The sequence below is a fragment of the Leptodactylus fuscus genome, chromosome 1 (genome assembly GCF_031893055.1).
Source record: "Leptodactylus fuscus isolate aLepFus1 chromosome 1, aLepFus1.hap2, whole genome shotgun sequence".
Classification (NCBI taxonomy): domain Eukaryota; kingdom Metazoa; phylum Chordata; class Amphibia; order Anura; family Leptodactylidae; genus Leptodactylus; species Leptodactylus fuscus.
The window spans coordinates 198621628-198638170 of record NC_134265.1 but is presented as its reverse complement, the minus strand read 5'-3'; the positions used below and the strand labels follow the sequence as shown (position 1 = coordinate 198638170).

General features: G+C 42.4%; 1 protein-coding gene across 2 annotated transcripts in view; it reads right to left on the bottom strand.

Annotated features, from left to right (window-relative positions):
- SEMA6B (semaphorin 6B) overlaps nt 1-15777 on the bottom strand; it is a 129225-nt gene extending 113448 nt beyond the window's left edge. Inside the window, exon 1 of one of the 2 annotated variants that reach the window (XM_075281159.1) lies at nt 15338-15777. The gene's annotated coding sequence lies outside the window, so the exon portion shown is untranslated. The remainder of the gene's footprint in view (nt 1-15337) is intronic. The other variant, XM_075281166.1, reaches the window with a different exon arrangement.
- Nucleotides 15778-16543: the final 766 nt, after the last annotated feature.

Here is a 16543-nt window from a genome sequence, read left to right as displayed (position 1 = left end):
CTCTTCACCTTCAGCTCACTATAATGTGGCATTAATTATTCCCCCCCTTCTCTTTTTTTTTTCTCCCCTCTCTCCCCTTCTGTCCCAGGCCCTGTGGCAGCTTCTACCACTGCTACCCCGGTAGTTACACCCCTGATGTAAATCGTTTATATGTTTGTGTAAGGAGCATAAATTTAAATTTTTGATAAAAATAGTTCAAAAAATAGTTGTAATAGTTTATACTACATAATATGTATTGAATATATAAAATCAATAAAAATGTTGAAACGAAAAAAAAAAGTTGTTGCTCACATCAATGTGACGGCAAATTAGTAAAATGCCAAAATACCATATATAATCGAGTATAAGCCGAGGCCCCTAATTTTACCACAAAAAAACTGGGAAAACTAATTGACTCGAGTATAAGCCGAGGGGGGGAAATGCAGCAGATACTGGAAAATTTCAAAAATTAATTTGGTCGGAATTTTTGGGTGCAGTAGTTGCTGGGTGCTGAGGAAGGGGAGGGAGTGTTTTGGTTGTCTGTCTGCCCCTTCCCTGAGCTTGAGAACTGGGTTTTTTTCCCCCACTTCATTCCCTGGATAAATATAGGGTATCTGCAGTGCTCCTATTAACCCCTTCCGAACGGAACAGGAGCACTGCAGATACCCTATATTCAGTAGACCGGGCACTTTCAGACACAGTGATACCTAATGTGTATATGTTTCACAGTCATTTTCTACTTTTACATGTATTCTAGGGAAAGGAGAGAAAGGATTTAGAACTTTTATTTACTTTATTTTTTTTATTATATTTTTTTAAAGCTTTTTTTCACTATTTTATGGGAGATTCTATACATTACTATTGCGGCTGATCATAGACCCCCCTCAAAAAAAAAAAAAAAAATTATTTTTTTTTGCTTGATTCGAGTATAAGCCATGGGGGGCTTTTTCAGCACAAAAACGGAGCTGAGAAATTCAGCTTATACCCAAGTATATATGGTAATAAAAATTTAAAGCGGAAAAAAAAATTGCTCTCAAAATGTCAATTTCAGTGTGACACTGAAAATTTTACTTTAGCATAACCAATAATTTAACATATTTTCCGCGAGCGGAAAAACTTTTTGACTAAGTTTTATTACACTTTCTGGGCAGAATGAAAGAGAAATCAATTCTGGCATTGCTTTTTAACATTTAAAATTTTTTGCCCTTCATCATACAGCATAAATAACACATTACCTTTTATTCTATGTGACAGTATGATTGCAGCAACACCTAAGTTATACTCTCTCTTTATGTGTTACTAATTTTGCAAAATATAAATCCATTTGGGAAAAAATAATAATTTTTGCATCTTTCGAGACATATCAAATTTTTATTTTTCTGTTGACTGACTTGGTTCTGGGCTTATTTTTGGCGGAACAAGCTATGCTTTTTATTGGTACCATTTTGGGCTATAGATGAATGGTTAATGTTTTATTGTACAGTTTGTCATGGATGTTAATATATGTAGATTTTACAATTTTTAATAGAAAACGGACATATGTGGGGTGTTCATTTTTGTTTTAATACTTATGACTTATAACTCTTTTTTTTTTTTTTTTTTTTTTTTTATTACAATACTGATCGCTTGTTCAGTATTAGGGCTCGTTCCCACAATGTAATCTGCCGATACACGTGTCAAAGTGTGAGCGCTAAAAACAGATACCATTCATTTCAACGTGAGCCAGCTCACGCGCGCTACACATTGAAATCAATAGGAGGCTTTTTAACCCATTGATTTCAATGTGTAGTGCGCGTGAACCGGCACACATTGAAATGAATGGCATCTGTTTTGAGCGCTCACACTCTGACACGTGTATACGTATCTGAATGCACGGCGTGTTACATCGTGGGAACGAGCCCTTATACACTCCAGTAAGGAGGTACTGGAATGTATAACAGCCATCAGCATACGCAAAGGCTGAGAGGCCTAGCTAATTGAACATGCCAGAGACCTCGGGTTGTTAATGAAACCCAATAACACCCACAATCAAGAGTTAACCCACTCAGCCATTATCATGTTATAATAGTATGTGATGGTGCAAAAGTTAGCCCGAGCCAGGGTCGGACTGGGGTGTCTAGGGCCCACCAGTGGAATTTGTTTCTAGGGGCCCACCACCAAGACCCTGCAGACCAGCGATACCAGGGCAGCTAAAGGTAATACCATCTCGGGAGCCATGCTGCATACCCGTCATACAATTGCAACAACATACTACCTAAATCTACTGCTACAATCTGCGGTTTAATACACCAGTAGAAAGCCGACAGTGCGCTGAATTCAGTGCAGCGTTCACATTCTGTACCCCCAGTGAAGAGCTATCGGTGCTGGTACCATAGCTCTTCACTGTCAGAAACTCCCTTCCTCACAGTAGCGTCTATTACGCTGTACTGTGTGAGGGGGCGTTGCTTACCGCCTAGTAATGACGCAGAGCGATGAGGAACGCCACCTCCCCCCAGTACTCGTCTGTGGACGAGCATTATCAGGAGGGGAGGGGGCGTTCCTCCTCACTCTCACAGTACAGTGCAATAGGCGCTGCTGGGAAGAAGGACGTTCCTGACAGACTGTCAGAAATGCCCTTCAGACAGTACAGAGCTACGGTACTGACAGCGATAGCTCTTCACCGGTGGCACAGAACGGGAAAGCCGATAGTGCGCTGAATTCAGCTCACTGTCGGCTTTCTAGCGGTATATAAAACCGCACGTACCCCAGGTGATGAAAGGTCCTCTGTACATCACACTATAAGCATAAGGCCTAACACAGTGTCCTGCAGCAAAAAAGCACTGCAGGAAAACCCCCGGCACCAACACATCAGCTTTTACTGCAGCGCCTTTGGCAGAAACTCCACAAAGGTTTCCTCTGAGGACTTTCTGCTTCCATTATACCTATAGGGACACTGTATATGTGTATACAGTCTTGGCCAAAAGTATTGGCACCCCTGCAATTCTGTCAGAGAATACTCGTTTTCTTCCAGAAAATGATTGCAATCACAAACTCTTTGGTATTAATATCTTCATTTATTTTGCTTGCAATGAAAAAACACAAAAGAGAATGAAAAAAAAAGTCAAATTATTGATCATTTTACACAAAACTCCAAAAATGGGCCGGACAAAAGTATTGGCACCCTCAGCCTAATACTTGGTAGCACAACCTTTAGACAAAATAACTGCGAACAACCGCTTCCGGTAACCATCAATGAGTTTCTTACAATGCTCTGCTGGAATTTTAGACCATTCTTCTTTGGCAAACTGCTCCAGGTCCCTGAGATTTGAAGGGGGCCTTCTTCAAACTGCCAATCTGAGATCTCTCCACAGGTGTTCTATGGGATTCAGGTCTGGACTCATTGCTGGCCACTTTAGAAGTCTCCAGTGCTTTCTCTCAAACCATTTTCTAGTGCTTTTTGAAGTGTGTTTTGGGTCATTGTCCTGCTGGAAGACCCATGACCTCTGAGGGAGACCCAGCTTTCTTACACTGGGCCCTACATTATGCTGCAAAATTTGTTGGTAGTCTTCAGACTTCATAATGCCATGCACACGGTCAAGCAGTCCAGTGCCAGAAGCAGCAAAACAACCCCAAAACATCAGGGAACCTCCACCATGTTTGACTGTAGGGACCGTGTTCTTTTCTTTGAAGGTCTCTTTTTTTCCTGTAAACTCTATGTTGATGCCTTTTCCCAAAAAGCTCTACTTTTGTCTCATCTGACCAGAGGACATTCTTCCAAAACGTTTTTGGCTTTCTCAGGTAAGTTTTGGCAAACTCCAGCCTGGCAATTTTTATGTCTCTGGGTAAGAAGTGGGGTCTTCCTGGGTATCCTCCCATAATGTCCCTTTTCAGTCAGACGCTGACGAATAGTACGGATTTACGCTGTTGTACCCTCGGACTGCAGGGCAGCTTGAACTTGTTTGGATGTTAATCGAGGGTCTTTATCCACCATCCGCACAATCTTGCATTGAAATCTCTCCTCAATTTTTCTTTTCCGTCCACATCTAGGGAGGTTAGCCACAGTGCCATGGGCTTTAAACTTCTTGAAGACACTGCGCACGGTAGACACAGGAACATTCAGGTCTTTGGAGATGGACTTGTAGCCTTGAGATTGCTCATGCTTCCTCACAATTTTGCTTCTCAAGTCCTCAGACAGTTCTTTGGGCTTCTTTCTTTTCTCCATGCTCAATGTGGTACACACAAGGACACAGGACAGAGGTTGAGTCAACTTTAATCCATTTCAAATGGCTGCAAGTGTGATTTATTTATTGCCACCACCTGTTAGGTGCCTCAGGTAAGTAACAGGTGCTGTTAATTACACAAATTAGAGAAGCATCACATGATTTTTCAAACAGTGCCAATACTTTTGTCCACCCCCTTTTTATGTTTGGTGTGGAATTATATCTAATTTGGCTTTTTGACAATTCTTTTTGTGGCTTTCCATTGAAGACAAATTAAATGAAGATAATAATACCGAATATGTCCTTGCAGAACAAGATAGGGTCTGCCTAAACATATATAGCCTATGGGCGGTCCGTAAGAAGTTAAAAAGCAGGTGTTTTTGAAACTACAGCCTTGTTTTTTTTCTTGCAATGTGTGGATGGAATTAGCCAGAATCTCATTCACACTGCAGGTACTGTAAAATGCAGCCATTTTTTTCTGCGATGTTTCCACAGCTGGAAAAAACAGTGTTTCCGCAACATGGGACTTTAGCATAGAGAATTCTAATTGTACCCACCTCATTATTGTAAGGGACAAAAAGGAACTGACGTCTTAGAATATACAGGTTTTTTCCTTAGCCCCATCAGCATCAATCCATACATTTCTTTTAACAGTTTGTGAATAAAATAATTTTAAGACCAGGGCCCCCCATAGTGTGAACATAGCGATTTAACCATGTGTTTTACAGTACATGAAAAGTGTATGGGATTCTGGCTAATCTCATCCACACATTGCAGAAAAAAATCCACAGCGGAAATGCTGCGATTTCAAAAGCTATCATGTTTTTGTAAAGTGCAGTATGTCAACTATACCTATATGGAAAACGCCAGTGTTTCCATAAGATATAACTGAAGTAGAAAGTCTGCAGAGGAAGACTGTGGACTTGAAATCTGTGAAAAATCTGTGAAATGTTCTGTGGATAAACGCAATGCATTTCTGCTGTGGTCTTTCTGCAATGGCACACTATGTGGGCCCTTAGCCTAGAGGGGTAATGGAGTGCTCCTTCTGCCCCCTGGCATGGGAGTTATGGAAACACATGTGTCAATGCTGTTACTGTAACTCCCAAAGAGACAAAGACTGTAGTTCACTATGCTCACCTCCTGGGGAGCATTCACATGGAGTAACGCAGCACTGATTCTGGCACGATAACTCGTGTAAGAATCAGCCCTGATAAAAAGACTCCTATTGACTTCAATGGGTTTCATTTAATGCGTGGAACACATTGAAATCAATGTGTTAAAAAGCCTTCCATTGATTTCAACATGTTACGCTTTAAACGAAACCCGTTGAAGACACTGTGCTGCTGACCAGAATAAAGGAATAGTAGTGAATAGTTAAACACAACAGATAGTTAAACCATAGTGGATCTGTGAAACACAAATAAAAAAAATGCTCACAATGTAAAAAAAAAGTCAGATGCTAAAGACAGAAGTAAACAGAGGGCCATCCACATCCATTTCTATTCTTCTTCTATTGGAACAGATAAGTGCGAGACAAAAAAAAAGTTAGAAATGAATGGTCTCTACTTGTTTAATTTTTTTTTTAACCTCCCCACCCCTCAACCTATATAAAACATTTGCCTGGACAACCTCTTCATTACTATTAGTATTATCCAATATTTGGCCGTAGTAAGCTATTTAAACATTGAACTGCTCCTCACATATTTGATTCCTAATGTCCATACTGTACACCATATAACACAAATGGACTACTATACTAGATTAGATTACAAGAACACGTAGCTATTTGGCTACATCTTTACCAGATGTTATACTGTAGTGAAAAAGTGCAGGTGTGTTTTGACATACTTACATGAATTCTTGAAATGTAAGACTGCTTGTACATGACCGTATGAATGGTCAGTGTGCTATCCGGGATTTTTCCAGATAGCACACTGACCCATTCATTTCTATGGGTCCGTACATGAGGGTGCATTACATGGTCACATGTCCGGGCAAAACATAGTACAGGTCCTATTCCTGTCCGATTTTATGGCCCTGCGTGTGTCCCATGTGCGCCGCCTGTGCCGTTCATTCACAGCAGCTTTGCAACCGGCTTAACAAAGATGCTGCTGTTAGTTATGCGTTAATCTACCCTGTGAGTAAACCTCTATAAAAAAAAATCCAGAATTTCTGCCAAGCCACACACCTGAACACAACCAATCTGTCAATAAACAGAGTACAAATAAAAATCTAATTAAATCTGTCTATTTAACCCTAATGTAATTTATTTTGACAAACCAGTTTCAGATACTGTTGGGTCCTTTACATGTTAGGTCAAATTGAACAAAGGCTCTCTATTAGGCACATCCTAACGAAATGGAGAAGGAACGAGATCATATTTGTCACCTTTAACATAGAAGTCTAAAAGGCACATTATTAGGATCACCTATCGCCAGATCGTTCATAACTTTCTGAACTTTTTGCGCTGTTTTCTTGTTCATGACAGATTGCATCCATTCCATGTCTACTATATATATATATATATATATATATATATATATATATATATATATTTTTTAAAATTTATTAGAAACTGTCATCCATTTTGCACTAGTTTTTAACGGCTGGTTAAAATAAAGAATGAATTGCATCGTTCTTTATCTTTGACCCAACCCACTGATGCATTTCTAACAGACATGGATATCTCAAAACAGACAAATAGAATCTTCTTTTGTTCAGTTTTCACTCATTGTTTTTAAAATGGTCATGTCACAGCAGTTTTTCACTGAAAAGACTATGAATAAGCCCCATTCTTTAGTTATATATATTTAAAAAATCATATTATGACTTCTGGTCCCTGCACATGATGACAAGGCGCTGCTGAATCCTTCTGGTCTATCAACTACCACACAAATTGGATAGCAAATTTCTAAAGATATTGATGACCTTAGAACAGGTCAAGATTGTTGGGATTCTGATACATGGTGCTGTACTTAATAAAGAGCTAGACACAGAGGACAAAGCCAGAATTACTTTTCTGTTTACTGTGAAGTGGCCAAGCCAGACTTCTGTAGCTTGGCTGCTATTCATTTGAATGGAAGCAGAGACTTGGCTAGGCCATTACACAATATGATTTTATTTAGAATTTTTTTGGTCTTCGTTTTTAATCATATTCGGATTTGTGTCCATATTTACATCTCCTCTTAAAAAGGGCAAATTTACCATATACTTTACAAGGAAGATCTCCAGTAAGCTATTCCTCTTGCTAATACTTTGGGCTGGTTGAGCCGCCTTCATGGTTATGATTTATTATTTGCTACAGAATCTTCTATAGAGTTCCATCAAAATTTCTAGCTTCTATCAGTGAACCTGAACTCTGAACCAATAATGAGTGAGCTCATTGACATGGGTCAAAATTTCAACCCTCTTCACATACGAGACATATGCATCATGATAAGCACCTTACTCTTTACGCCAAATGAGGGCAGGTTCACATCTGCGCCCGGGCTCCGATTTAACCAATCCTGCCAGTTTCCGTCTTCGTAGATGGGTGGTCAACTTTTCAAACCCATTCAAGTGAATGGATTTGAAAGCTGACCGCCAGGTTTCCGTCTCCTGTCCAGTTTCATGGGGTAGAAGACGGAAACTGGCCTGATTGGCTAAACTGGAAGCCAGGCGCAGATGTGAAGCTGCCCTGACTTCATGCATCACCTACAGATATGGCTACCCTTCCTGGCCTTGGGATATAGCTCCTCCATCCACCATGTAGCTGCTTTTACACTCTTTTAGCTCAAGCTTTGGTCTCTGGTGAGCTGAAGTGAAGGAGAAAGTGACGCTAGGTTCACACTAGCGTTCACCTGTCCGTTCTGAGCTTTCCATCTTCTGCATGCCAGAAGTCGGAAAGCTCAGACCGGGTCCAGCCGTGAGCGGCGGTGAGCGTTTTATGCTCTCCGCCGCGAAACCGGATTTTTTTTATCCGGACACAGACTACTGCATGTCCGACTCTGTGTCCGGATTATAAAACCCGGTTTCGCGGCAGACAGCCTAAAACGCTCACCGCCGCTCACGGCCGGACATCTCTCTCACCCATTCAAATGAATGGGTGAGAGAGACTCCTGCAGGTTTCCGTCTCCTGCCTCTGTTTTAGGCAGGAAACGGAAACCTGAACTACGGAGTTCACAACGCAGATGTGAACGAGCCCTGAGTCTGAAGGTGTGAAATGATTTTCTGGAATATTATTAGACGTCTAATTTTCAATATACCATAATGTTTGTAATCCACCCCTTCCTTACAGCATAACTTGTAATGTATTAATTTAACCCCTTTCTGCTAATGACATTTTTCATTTTTGCTTTTTTTTCCAGAAGCCCTAACATTTCAAATTTTCCTTTCACCATATGAGGGCTTAATGTTTGTGGGATCAATTGCACTTCCTAATGCTACCGTTTAATATTCCATGCTATGCACTAAGAATCTGAAAAAAACTGAGAATAGAGTGTATGTTGGAAAAAAATAGCAACTGCCATCATTTTCTTATAGGTTTTGTCTTTATGGCATTCACTTTGCAGTAAAAATGACATGTTACTTATATTTTATGGATCAGTGCTATTACAGCAGTTGTAAAGGAACAAGTAGAAGAAAAAGTGCAAATTATTTGGAGAACAGAAGCACTTGGTCTTGCCAGGACTGGGGATTACACCAATTACAAATGGTCATTGCTGACATCCTTGACTACTGTAAGAGTATGTTCACATGGCGGAATTTGCAGCGGATTTGGGGATGTTATTTTTTTTTCTTTTTTAAATGTAGATTGTGAGCCCCACATAGAGCTCACAATGTACATTTTTCCCTATCAGTATGTCTTTTTTGGAATATGGGATGGAAATCCATGCAAACACGGGGAGAACATACAAACTCCTTGCAGATGGTTTTATGGCCTTGGTGGGATTTGAACACCAGGACTCCAGCGCTGCAAGTGCTAACCATTGAGCCACCATGTGGCCCCCATTTGGGGGTGGTTTTTGCTCTGGAATCCCGGGGCAAATTCTACCTGGAATCTGCCTTCTATTGCTTTCAATGAAAGGCAGAGATCACAGCAGGACATGGAAAAAAGAAGCGTCCTGCTTAATCTATGGCTGATTAAGCCACAGAGTCCGTGGCTGGAGACTTTCTGCTGATTAGGCCAATTCATCTGGGCCTAGCCAGCAGCAAGAAGACACTACGGAGTTCCGATGCACTATATCACCATCCCGTCACGGCTAGGCCATGGGCAAAAATGCCGGTGGCTGACAAGACATAAAACAATGAAAATGTAAACTTTCCTCCTCGAGTTATGCAATAGCCTAATCAACCATAAACACCCACCTAACATCATAAACAGTCATTGACAAAAAAAAAAAACTATAAATAATGTACCCAGACAAATGTAATATTGCTGCAGTTCTCAAGATGGAGTTATAGCTCTGGCAGATATGTAGATGATTACAGGTGTGGACATTGTGTCTTGCCACAAGAGGGATTAAAAGTGTTTCCCCTACTGCCATATAAAAATACTCTGAAAGGCTACTTTTGAGTAGTGTACCTCTTGAAGAGAGATCATTGACTGCTAAACTTGCCTCTATGATGCACTCAAACACATTTGGCCTAGTTGACTGACTTTGAGGGAAGCCATATCATTGGACTGAGAGAAACTGACAAACTGCCCACCATCTAGACTGACCTAGTGTCGAGGAGGTGTTGGGAGCAGTGGTTACTTGAGGGTATACACCGTGAGCAGTTTCCTTGCCCACCAGATGCAGATGGCACCTTCATTACACACCATTAGGAAATTTGGTATTATTGTGTCTAATATGTGTCACTGACAGCCAGCCACTATCGCCTTTGTTTGATTCCTCACTTTGCTGTAGATCAGCACACTGTCCTAACTACTGGTGTGATGATCTGGGGTACCACTGCATACTACAGTCAGTCACTCCTAGTAGTGATGTGAGGGACACTAAAAAACTTAGCAACATATGCAGGACATCTTGCGGCCACATGTGTTGACTCACACAGTAGGGCTTTTGAAAGGCATTTTTTGCAGGATAATGCTCGCTCAAAGACAGTTTCCCAGGAATGTCTCTGCCAGATTTCAATATTTCTTGGCTTGCGCAGCTGCTAAATTTATTGTCAATCAAGAATTCATGAGAACAGCTGGAACACCATCTTTGGCAGCCAAAGAGTATACGGGATCTACAGGCCCAGTTGCAGCATTTGTGGGCAAATGTGCCACAAGATACCATACAGAACACGTATGCCTCCATGCCCAACTGTATCTAATCTTGTATTCAGACCTAAGGTGGCCCGACATGGTACTAGAGCCTCCTCCTTGTATCGTTTTCCCCAATAAATGTATTCTTTCACTCTAATATTGTAATTATTTACATATATCATCATTATGTTCACATATAAAGTTGTATTGGATTCCATCTCTTTCTTGTTTTGGTTTTTCTTGTCAATGAGTGTACTATACTGCAACAAACAGCGTCTCAACATATCCTTTACATACTGTATATTCAAACTCCTTTCTATCATATTCAGTATTGACTTTTTCAGCACTTTAACTGTTTATGGACTGTTCATAGAGCATATACGTCTGAGCAGTCCACTCTATAAGGACGAATACAGCTATGGAAGCTCACATGCTGCGTCTTCACGGTCATATACCATGGGAAGGCCACTGTGAAGAGCATTATTTATACTGAAAGGGAGGCAATTAGAAAAGCATCATAAATACTGTAGCGGATGCTGATACATGGCAGGAGCACCACTGCTCACTTGCTGTACAATGTGTAGCATCGGATTTAGGTAATGCAGCAATGTCCCATTGAAATTTATATATCTCAGCTCAGGCAGTATTCTGATACCCTTTGGGGTTGTGTACTAATACTGCAACAGGGATTTGCAAGCTCATCTGGAGCTTGTTTTATGGTCTTTGCAGATAAATCAGGGTACTGGGAAAGAGTAGCTCTGGGTACAAATTTGAAAAGGGTTTCTAAATTGTTAACTCCACTCCCCTCTCTGTTGGAGACTCAGTTGCAGAAACAACCAAAATCAGCAGAGAGAAGTCCTGCATGGAGGACTTTTCTCTGTCTCGCTTTCAGTTTTGAAACAGCGGATACCTGGTGGACCTGTGTGTGACAGCTCTTTTAGTGGACTGGCTCGCAACAGTACAGCAATAGTGTGAACCTAGAGCAGTGATGGCGAACCTTTTAGAGACCAAGTGCCCAAACTGCAACCCAACACCTACTAATTTATCACAAAGTGCAAACATGGGAATTTAACCTTAATAATGTGCGGATCCACAATTGCAGACATTTACGGACCTGCAAAATATGGTCAGGTGAATGGGGCCTTATAGAGCTTTCTGTCATTCTGTGACCCCCACACAGTCCAAACTGCTTCACAGTGACCCCCACAAAGTACAATCAACTCCACAGTGGCCTCCACACAGTATAATCTGCTGCACAGTGGTCCCCACACAGTATAATCTATTCCACAGATGTGTGCCCAAAGAGAGAGCTCTGAGTGCCACCTCTGGCACCCACGCCATAGGTTCGCCATCACGGACCTAGAATGAGAATCTCAATACTGGCTTAGGTCAGGAACTTCCGGTTCCAATATGTCACAACTCCAACTCATCTGTATCCTCCAGGCACAGATCAGTGGAGTACAATGGTCATGCAGAGAGCCATTTTTCACCCTTTTTGGGCAGAAACCATGCAGACTCCATTATAGTCTATGGGGTTCGTGGGTTTCCTAGAGTAGCCGTTTTTTTTTTTGCGGAATAGGTTTCTGTTCAGGGGGTCCACAACCGGACCCCCTGAACGGAAACCCGAGCACAGATGTGAATATAGCCTTAGGTGTATGTTTTTATTTACTTGTTTGATACTGGCGTGGAAGCAACCTGGAAAGGGAACTTTATAATGAGGGAAGGAGGGGGAAATCAACTTGGAAAGGACAAATTGGACTGTGGGGGCAACCTGTAAAGGTCTGATGCCTCTGCATGGTAGTGTCATGGGCCACTGGTGGGCACTATAATTTGCGCAGGTAAGGGCTCGTTCACATCTGCGGCCCGGTCTCCGTACTTAGGTTTCCGTTTCCTGCCTAAAACACAGGCAGGAGACGGAAACCTGCAGGAGACTTTCTCACCCATTCATTTGAATGGGTGAGAAAGCTGTCCGGCCGTGCGCGGCAGTGAGCGTTTTGCGCTCTCCACCGCGAAACCGGGTTTTATAATCCAGACACAGAGTCGGACATGCAGTACTCTGTGTCCGGATAAAAAAATCCGGTTTCGCTGCGGAGAGCCTAAAACGCTCACCGCCGCGCACGGCCGGACCCGGTCTATGGTTTCCGTCTTCTGCCATGCAGAAGACGGAAACCATAGAACGGAGACCCCAAACGCAGGTGTGAACCCAGCGTAAGGTATTTATAATGGGGACATTTATGAAAACTTTGCACTGGGCCCACCAATGTGTTAAAACTGCCGTGGGGGCATAGGTATACTGATCAGGAACAGTCTGTCTGGTATCAGTGTTAGAGAATGATACAGAGAAGAATGGACAAAGTCAATTAAAAGACTGATGTCAGTACTCAACAGTAACAATCGGAAACTTTTAACTGTTGAGACAAGAGTTGGCACCCCACCTTCCCCCATATGCATAAGACAATTAGCCAGTCTTGTGATAATTGATAAGTTCAGCATACCTTGCTCTTACACCTATGGGTAAAATAAGCTGCTGCAAAACCCTGCTGCACAGTGGCTTGCTGTGCTGGAGTCCTGGGTTCAAACTCGACCAAACACAACATCTGCATGTATGTTTTATGTATTTTATGTTTTCTCTGTGTTTGGAGTGTGGGAGGAAACTGGAGTAAACCCACGCCAAGACCTATTGATAGGCAATGTAGATTGTGAGCCCTATATGGGACAGTGATTGGCAACATCTGTAAAGTGCTACAGAATAAAATGGCGCTATATAAGTAAGGGCTCGTTCACATCTGCGCTCGGACTCCGTTCATACAGGTTTCCGTTTCCTGCACAAAACAGAGCAGGAGACGGAAAGCTGCAGGACTGTTTCAAACCCATTCATTTGAATGGGTTTGAAAGGTGTCCGGCCATGAGCGCCAGTGAGTGTTCTGAAGACAGAAAGCTCAGAACGGAGTCCGGGTACTAGTGTGAACCCAGCGTAAGCAAAACAAATAAACCCTTATGTAGTGTATCTTCCCTGAGAACATAAGGAAGGGGCATGTCGAAATTCCATTTGTCCAAATGCTCTTTCGCCCAAGTTTTTCTTGGTATGGAATCGTGTGGGTTTGTTTATTTCTATTTTTCTTTTTCAATCATGTTGAAGTACAAGCACTTTCATAGTGAATGAACTAACTAACGCACTTGTTTCATATATAACATATGTTGTACAGTATATATTTCAATGTTTCATATACTACATTTTACACTGAATTCTGTGGACAAATTTAGCTTGGTTATGGCACTGTAGTTAAGGTTTAATTTTTAATATAGGGGTTTTCCGTATATCTGATATAGATGACCTAAATCAGACCAGAGGGGTTCAACACCAAGTGATCCAACAGATCAGCTTTGTGAAGCAGCTGCAGTGTTCAGATGAGCATTATGGACTCTTCACTGCTTACCAAGCACAGTGCTGAACATTGTATTGTGGCTGTGGTTGGTTCCATCCAACTTAGCATATGCAGCAACAGTGATCTAATATGCATGATCAGCTTATACTTCAGAGGCCCACCAGAAAGATTGCTATATGTACCTCCATAGAGATGCCCACCCTTACAACCTGAGACATGTGCCTGGTGTATAGCACTGAAATCAGTTATTTCACTTCTGCTGCTTTTGCTAAACTGAAATAACTACATTTTAGCACTATAATAAGAAGTTATTTGGTTATACTTACCAAATTGTTTGTGTATACTGTATAAAAAGCAAGTCAAAATAAGATAATGCCTCTAATAGACTTGCACTGGGAGTCTGAACGACTGATCACATAAGAAACACAGGGGAGACTTAGCAAAACTAGCGAAAATGACCACAAATATGACAGGTCGTAGCCCCACCAATGCCATGCCATCTTCCAGGAAAGTGGCAAGAGCAACGTAAAAATACCACAATTTTTTTTACAAGTGGCCTTTAAAAAGTTGCACACCCAAGCTTTGTGGCTTTTTTTACCCCACAAAAGTGGTGTAGAATAAATGTGTGCATGAGGGGAGCAGAGGGAATGTCACACAAGTCGTCACAATAAAGTTGTCAGTAATCTATTCAGTAATTCACAGGCGCATCCTTCTTTAAGATGGCATACTTCTTCTGATACACGGGCGCACGCTTACTTAAGTATTAATAACTTTTATTATATTAAGAAATCTGCCATGCTTTTATATTGGGGTGGGCATCACACATGGCAGAAACCTCACTCACCTGTGGTCAGTCGTCACAGCATACTGGAAGTAATGCCACAGTTTGTGCGGCCATTGGCCACTGCAGGTAGGAGGGGTTCTGGCTGCGTGTATCTACCACAGTGCGAAGACCCTGCCTCATATATATGGTATTACCTATGTAGCTATCCTTCTGCAGATAAAGCTCTCCTCCTTCACCACCAGAATGGCCAGGAGCCGGAGCTAGCTGATCTTTTATTAGCTGGCCTATCAGTAACAGGGTCTTCTCTTACTGAAATACTGCAAAAAATCGAGATTATACAGTGGGCACCGCACTGGCCACCATTACTAGCTGCTGGGCACCAGGCACAAGTGGTAATAAAAACTGATGAAATAAACCCCATAGCAGAGCTGCTGAGAGAATAGACACAAGCAGCTGCTGACTAGAACATGAAGGAAAACAGCAAGCAGATAGAAAAGACTGGAACAAATAGAGGCAGTACTGCTGTAGGTGTATAGCTACAGATGTATAGACAGTCCGCTGCCAGTCACTGGCTATACAGCCGGAGCTCCATGGCTCCACACAATACTAGTGTCCTTGCCCGTCCATACATAGGCACCCATATAGACTGCACATAGATTATTGATTCCGCCGCTAATGACCATTGCATATTCACACCGCATGCGTCGCCAGCATTTGAGACGGCAATAACATTGAGTGTCACCTCACGTCACCATACCTTGTGTCCTTGTTACATTTTGCGGGTCCCCATAGCCGCTGTGCAGCAGAATGTCACCAGTGAATCCCTTCCCTCAGCTCCTGTCACACGCCGCGGCTGCTGCTGCTACTGCTACTGCTGCGTATCGGTGGGCGTCAGTTTCGCGCCCCCATTGTCCCTCGCTGTCTCTCTGTCGTGGACCCACACCCAGTGTCTCCTGAGTATTATGGGCAATGCAGGCTCGCTACATACATAATCCCCATATCCTTTGCCATCAATCTCCTCAGGGTCCCTGTTTTCCCCTCACTACTCACCGTGCAATGGATTCACTGTCTATCCAAAAGTGTCTCCTCCCATTTTGCTCAGATCTATTCCTCTCTGATGCCCTCACCTATAACAATGCTTTGAAGGGCTGACTTCTTCGATTTGTTGCCCCAATAACCCAGACAGAATGAGGACTATTGACTTCTCAGCCAGCCATTTCCACACAGGCAGATTTTACTGCTGTGGTAATACTACAGCAAAATACATCCCAACAATGGGCTGCTCTTCAGTGTATTGGATACATTCATTTATTAAAATGGTCACCAGCTCCACATCATTGTGTAGCCAAATTAGCCACCAGCTAGGCAGTGATCACAGGCGACATCCAGCTATCCATCCATACCGGTTATTATAGTCTTTATCAGATATAATAGGCAGAATTTCTATGTTTGTACAGGGCCTGTCAGGTCACTGTTGGTGGAGACCCAAATCATAAGGGAGAGCCCCCTCTACTTTTTATAGATGGGCGCCAGTTAAATGTGTTTTGGAAGAAAAGAAATATATTCAGTGGCGGATCCAGGGTTTGCGGGGCCCTGGGCAATTGACTTTGGCGGTGCCCTACTTACCGGGGGGTCTCGCACTTCTAACCTGTACCTCCCAACTGTTGAAGACTAGAAAGAGGGAATAAAACATGCAAATTAGGCCCCACCCACTTTTATGTTGACTCCGCCCATTCTAATTCATTTTTCATGTGATTCCACACAGTATAATCCTTCTACAGTCACCCGTAAATTATGTCCCCCCTCCATCTCTCCCCCATTTTCATATACACCCTTCATCTACCCCTAGTTTCATGTCCCCCTCTATCTCTTTTCCCAGTTTCATGCCATTCTCCCCCTTTATCTGTCCACAGTTTCATGTCCTCCCCGTCTCTGCCCCAGTGTCATGCCGTTCTCCCCCCTT